We start from the raw sequence: 6657 nt of genomic DNA, 5'->3' as shown, positions 1-6657 counted from the left end.
AAGGGGGGTGGGCTGGTGCCTTGCTAGCACTAGAGGCCCACCATTCTAGGGCACCCAGCGGGTGCCAGGGCAGCCTTATAGTACCAGCAGGAGGCAACACTCCCCACCCCCCAACAATAGAATGCATGTTCTACGCTTAAATAAAATACACCACACACATTTTGTTTGGGTAAAAAACTGCTGCAGATTTGTTACATACACCGTTATGTAATATGGTGGGTTATCTTATAGGCGATCCAAGGGCAGGCAACCATCTGGGCCGCCTGATGAGCCAAGCAGCACCGGGGCGAACCCCATCTGTGCTGCCCCTTCGGTGATTCTCTTCCCGGATCACGGTCCCTTATTACTCACGCCCCTTTCAGGGCGGAGCATAGCAAGGCAAGCCCCCGGTTGCTCATGCCCACAAAGGACTAACAGGGCACCGACACGGTTTTCCAGGAACCTCCCATGAGGCTCCTGGGCTCTGGCCATGGCACCCCCTATGGTGCCGCGCAGAGGTACCCTTCTGTACCCATTTGCTTCCAGATCGCCCTGTAACTCCGCAACACAGCTCTGGAGGCGGCCACTGTCGCCGTCAGAGCCCCCCACCAAAATAGCTATAGTCTTGCCCGCTAACTCTCCTGTCTAGAGCCTCCTGCAAATCTAGATGGAAGGGAACATCCCTACTGGTTATCGATACCCCATCCATATCCCAATAGCCCTAGACGTTAGCTTAGGTCAGATAGTGTCTGAAGAAACAAAAACGCCCTATATGGCTGTGAAGTTGTGCCAAGCACATACACCTCACGCCGCAAAGTTTTGCTGCATCACATGACTCAGCCCCGTCCCACTCAGGGCGGGACAGTTTCAGACACCCTTGCTCACGATGCCCCACCTATTTGCTGATCACACTGGCTGCCGCCCTTCTAGCACCGTGTGTGGCTGGACACCAGTGTCTCCCATCTCTGGGACAGCAGCTCACTTGTTAGGAGACCGTTCCTACCCCCGCTAGCCAACTAGGCTATTAGGGCGAGAAGGATTGTACTTGACCTTGGCACCGTCCCTTTACTTGCTAAATCATTTCGCACAGGGATGTCCATAATAGGCGTATAAACATTGAGCACGGCTGCACCCCAGCACTTGCCTTGCATCCCATATCCTTTAGGGATTTCGACCGCTCAGCTCCCTCTGGTGAAGCCCCCTAGGTATACCCGCTTAGAGAATCTGTCTGATTCGGTACAGGGTGCACTGTCTGTAATCTAGTGCCTAACATTTGATGTGGGAGATGCCACACACCGCCTAGGTCATGGGAACCTAAAGGAGCACACCATTTATCCCCGGGCATACCTCTAAATGGGACTGGCTCCACCCAGCTGTAACGCCAGAGACACACCTCTTAAACCTTTTTACTGGTTATGCCACTTGGCACCCTACTGGTTGCAGCTTTGTGTATTTGAAAAGCACGCATGCCCCCGGGGCACGATGTCGCTGACTAGCCAGTGTATGTTACCCACTTGCTGATACTTATCTGTCGCTAACTGCCCTTACTTGGATTGAAGGGTTGCTGGATGCTACCCCAGGACTGAAGACTTAATGCTCTCACCCAGTTTGACCCCAGAACTTGGGGGCAACCCCAGTAGTGACCATGCCTTTCATGGTACATATACCCCAGCGCTTGACTATCCATGTGTTAGGGACCCCAGTCCCAAAAGATGCCCCTTCTATTGTCTGGTTCTAGCCCGCAGAAGGATAACCCAAGGGGGGAGCAGACCAGTCTGTGGAAACAGAGGGGAAAGTGTGTGGAAATACCTGCCCTTTCCTGAATTTAGGGATGCCAAAAGGTCAAAAATACCCTGGTGCCATTGGCACTAATGCAGTGTTTACCAAACTTTTCCGCGTCACAGCACACTTGATAGCTGACAACTACCACCTCCCGCCTGCTGCCTGGGTTAAAGCGCGGGTGAATATGTCCTAACTGAAGCTACCTGATACCGGCCCTTGGCTGCAGGGGAATGCTCACCCAGTGTACATGGTAGCTGCTTCTATATGGTGCCCGCAGGGGTTCCCCCTGAAGGCCCTCGTAGCCAATTGCACAATACAGTCTCAGTATTTCGCAATGCCTCTCTTTGCGTTGAAATTCCTAGAGTAAGTGTAAAATTATACTTTCTCACCATTGGGCTGTTAACCGGAGGCAAAGGCAGACTGTTATTTTGCGGCTTTCGACATTGCCTCCGGATATATACTACAAAACCACAGTACCCACTACACGCCAGTACCCTTGGCTTTAACAATGCTTGTTAGCTGTGTAAGATAACTGAAACCACAATTCTGGCTTCCCTGTGTAGCATATTGAAAATGCTTCCATTCTGAACTGGTGGGACTGTCACCCTAACGTGTTGAACATTCATTGAATGTCTCCCTTCGATGAATAGCAAGCTCCAACGCAAATGGGACCATTACACTAATCAACTTCCGCAACATCCAGACAGGTCACCTGCACGTAATCCAGGTGCCGAAAGCGGAAACCCTTTGGAAACGGAATAGTGGCCCACAATCCCCGCGTTGGAGACAAAATTGACCTCGCTGTACTGCGAAAGAGGCACATGCGGAGACAAAATAACTATTCTTTGCAAAACAGAGCCTGTCCGTAACTTTTGCCTATATAGGGACAAAGGATGAACCATGATAATATCACTGAACTAGTCTGGAATGTCATATACGCTACCTCTGGAATATTTCTCATAATTCGCCATGTATGACTGACACCGCACACTCATCCTGTGCTTTGTGTGATCTTGGCCCACTTTGGTGTGAGCAGAGCCCCGTGAAGTATACTTGGCTTCTAGGCTGGTAATGCACAAGTGCTAGGTGAGAAAGGTGAAACCATAATGCCGAGCTCCGGCCAAAAGTGACAACCATTTTACCATTTGTCATCAGTAGCACATACATCAATAAGGGCCACATGCATAACTCGTGGTGGCCAAAGGACCTTGTTGGCCAAGCAGCGAAATCTTCGCTCAATGCAATAATACGAAACAGACTTCTCATGGCGCACGCCACCCCGGCGCCAAACGGGACACCGAGGTTTACACCGAACATCCCAACTCCAAAGGAAAGGCATCACAAACCCAACCCCCTGCGCAAGTCACTCACCAAGACACCGCTGAAGGATCCACCCCTGAACAATGCCTTCAATGAATAGCAAGCTCAACCGCAATGGGACCATTACACTAAGCAACACCACCAATCAACGGAAATCAACCATACCCCCCTGTAGGACAGGTAAAGTGTGTGTGAAACCCAGCCATAGCCAGATGAAACCAAAGAAGCAGTATATCTGGGTCATTGTAGAGACGTAAGCGATACTAGACAACCTGTCCCTTCCATCTGGAACTCGATAATCATTACCAGAATGCCAAGTGACTTAAAAGGAGGCATATAAACTGTAACAGCTCTCTGCGGTGCAAAGGCTCTTGCTATAAAAGGGAACCTCAAATAAGGTGCTTCCTTACCTGCCTTTGCATAATCTGCAGTCATGTGACCTTGGCTGGTGGCGTGCTATACCTGTACCTAACGGAAAATGAAAACTCTGGAACTGCCGCCATGAAAGCTAATTAAATGAAGACCAGTGATCGAGGCAACTCCTCAGGAGTTTATGCTCGCAAAGCTGAAGTCATGAGACAATCGACACCTTTAGGGGAACCAGAGCATGTTGAAAAGGATCCCTTAATATCCTTCTTGAATGCTTTAACCTATGCTGCATAAGGATGCTTTGACCACCTTTGGAACTGCCCACATTTTTGAATGGTCCATTGACTATCTGTTAGCCACCCACCTGTTAGACAACTCCATGTGCTTGCAAAGAACACAGTCCCTTATCCAATTCGCGCCAACCAAGAACTAGTTTCTTTTTATTCTTCTCAACCTGTGGGAGCAAAACTAACATCAACGGTCGCACTACCGACCCACAGCGCTCCGATTACCGACCCCGGTATGCCTACCTGCAAAGCTTCACCATGCGCTGCTTGGGCCATGTGTTCCACACTTACAACATCACTAAAGGGGTTTCTTTTTGATCAAAACAGAACCTCCTATATGCTAAGTGGTAGAGTGACCTATTATTTTCAGTAATAATAGTGCTGCTGCTGTGTTACCGTGTTGAAAACGCTTCACCATCCCTGAATATTGAATGCAAACTCATTTAGAAATTGGAAGAGTGTGTCCGTGTACTGTCAGTAACTTTCCCAAAGTGGGCATAAAAAAGCTGGACTGTATCAAATACAACGCTGTTCCAAACAGGGACCCCCAAATAAGTTTCTACCAAGGGCAGCTGCTGCTACTAGCGCATGTGCTGTTGTGCACGAGTAGGTGCTCCTGACCTCAAACCTACAAAATGCCGTCATAACGCGCCAGAGCCCCCCACGCATCCTGAAGAAGGCTGTGCATTGCCAACAGAGAGAAGGTGTTAATCAGTCAATGTGCCCCCCGGCAACCTCAGGCACGTCTGTGTTTCCCCAGCCACCCATCACATTTGCTGTGATACGATAACTAAACATCAAAAGCCCCTCTGAGGCAGTAACCGCAATAACTTTCTCTCCTCTGTACGAGGAGAGAAAGTTATAGCAGTTGTGTCACCCGACAAGTATGTTGCTGTTTCTGCCCTTGCATTCCAAGTATATTGGTAAAGCAAGAACAGCAACCTGCAACATGTCAGGGTTCTTGGCTTTGTCCCAGGTAGTTGGTTGCCTAAGGTTAATACGCAGCACTGAGGCTTGTGTATAATATTGAAAAGCTTTCACTTAACACCGCCGATACATGACAATGTTGCTGCACTGCCCTAAACATCATTCTCGACAGACAATGCAGCGAAGGCACGATGTGCCTCCCTTGAAATGTGCGCATTTCCAATTTCCAAAGTACAAAGCTCTGTATTTACTGTTTTCATTACCACCACAATGATGCAAAGCAGCGGGGAGATAGAAGCCACCAGGGACCCGCAGCCCCTCCCGTTCTCACATTGAAGAGCACACGCGCCAGGGAAGCACAATTTACCTATTATAAATTTCACGGCAGCTCCTGTGCCCCGCAGCCGTAAGGGGAGTAGGACATATCTGGGGCAGGCGCGCGGGTAAACAGTGCAGCTAGCCAGTTGTGATTCCTCAACATATTTGGAAACACTTTACCTCCTCAATAAACCTGTTTAGTAAATACCAAATTGCAGCACCTGGTATTCCCAGGTAGTCCCCATCCAAGTACTAACCAGGCCTGACCCTGCTTAGCTTCCGAGATCGGACGAGATCGGGCTCATTCAGGGTGGTGTGGCTTAAATATCCTAGTTTAACTGGTGGCAGGTTAACCAGGACTGTGTATATAACAAGCAACCGCAGCGATTGCACCAAGGGCTGACCGCAAACAAAAAGTGCTTGCGATCTTCGATGCATCGGCCATTCACACTCAGTGCTGCCAACAACCACCCGCAGTTACACCTCCCGCAAGGGGCGGCCACCATTGAAGAATCAAGCAGACCCGACGCTGCGGACAACCTCAGGAAACGCCGCCAACGCTGACTGTACCACAACAAGAACCATCATACGCCTATATACAAATGGCAAAACATTTAAAACGTGCTCTGGGACACCGCAGCAAGCCTCCACACTTTGCAACCGAGTGAGGCTGCGACCCTTGCTTCTGCCGAGTGCAGCATGCACAGTGGTACCTATACTCAGGTGCTCCTGCTAGCGACCATTGCATCTGCCGACCGCTGCATGTTCGGTTGTACCTTAAACCTGACACTCCGGCGAAAATCAGTTGGCACAAATCCTTCTGACCAATCACCATCAGACAGCATTGCATACAGGGATGCTGTCCTCTGGGAGCTGTTAGCGGGAGAAAAACATCTCAGTATTGTCGAAAGGGACCTTATGTCACATACGGCCACTGCAAACCGTTATTTTCTGCCAGTCAGTGTGACTTGACAACAGTGCACCGTGCCCAGCCTCTGTGCTTTTTTGGCTTTTTGTGTTTGTTCTCAGTTCCCCTTAACACACTTGGACTTGGACAGGCAGCTGTGAAAGGCCGTGCGGTTTGAGGGTGACTGCGGCATGAGTGTGACTGGCCTGAGGGTCCCCACCCCTCGACCTTCCCCAGAAGGATCTCACTAACTCACCAGACGACCCACAAGCCCTCGGTGGGCCACTCTCCTTTCCCACACCAGAGGGACAGGGCACCCACGACCCCCCAGGCCTGGCACCAACAAACCGGAGGTCGGAGCTGCAGATTCACAAGTGAAATGTGTGCGTTCACGTGCGCGCGCATATGTGACTATGTGCGGACTTTAAAGTCTTGATAGACCGGGTCCCCTACCACAACGTCATATTAGTAATAACAAACCCAGACGCAGAGCAGGCGCGCGTTAAAATTATCCAGAAATGAGCAACTCTCACGAAACAATGGACTCTCTCTCCGCCCCCTCGCCCGTGCGCTCTGCCGAGGATGAACGTAAAATGCGGATTTTCATGGAGATGCAGGCCATACCCCGCCACCTCTCATGAGTGGCCGGGCACAGTGAGACTGCCCCAGGCCCCCGCTAAACCACTTAGAGCAACTGGCAACTGGCCCCACCGCGCCCTGCTCTCACAACACAGATGCCCGACACCAATGGTGGGGCCCCTGCCCCTA

General features: G+C 50.5%; 1 pseudogene; it reads right to left on the bottom strand.

Annotated features, from left to right (window-relative positions):
- Window positions 1-5191: 5191 nt before the first annotated feature.
- LOC146868452 (5S ribosomal RNA) lies at window positions 5192-5309 on the bottom strand (annotated as a pseudogene).
- Between the last annotated feature and the right edge of the window lie 1348 nt (window positions 5310-6657).

Source organism: Triturus cristatus, chromosome 1_2 (assembly GCF_964204655.1).
Source record: "Triturus cristatus chromosome 1_2, aTriCri1.1, whole genome shotgun sequence".
NCBI classification, from domain to species: Eukaryota; Metazoa; Chordata; class Amphibia; order Caudata; family Salamandridae; genus Triturus; species Triturus cristatus.
The sequence above is the reverse complement of the archived record's forward strand: the minus strand, read 5'-3'. Positions and strand labels throughout refer to the sequence as shown.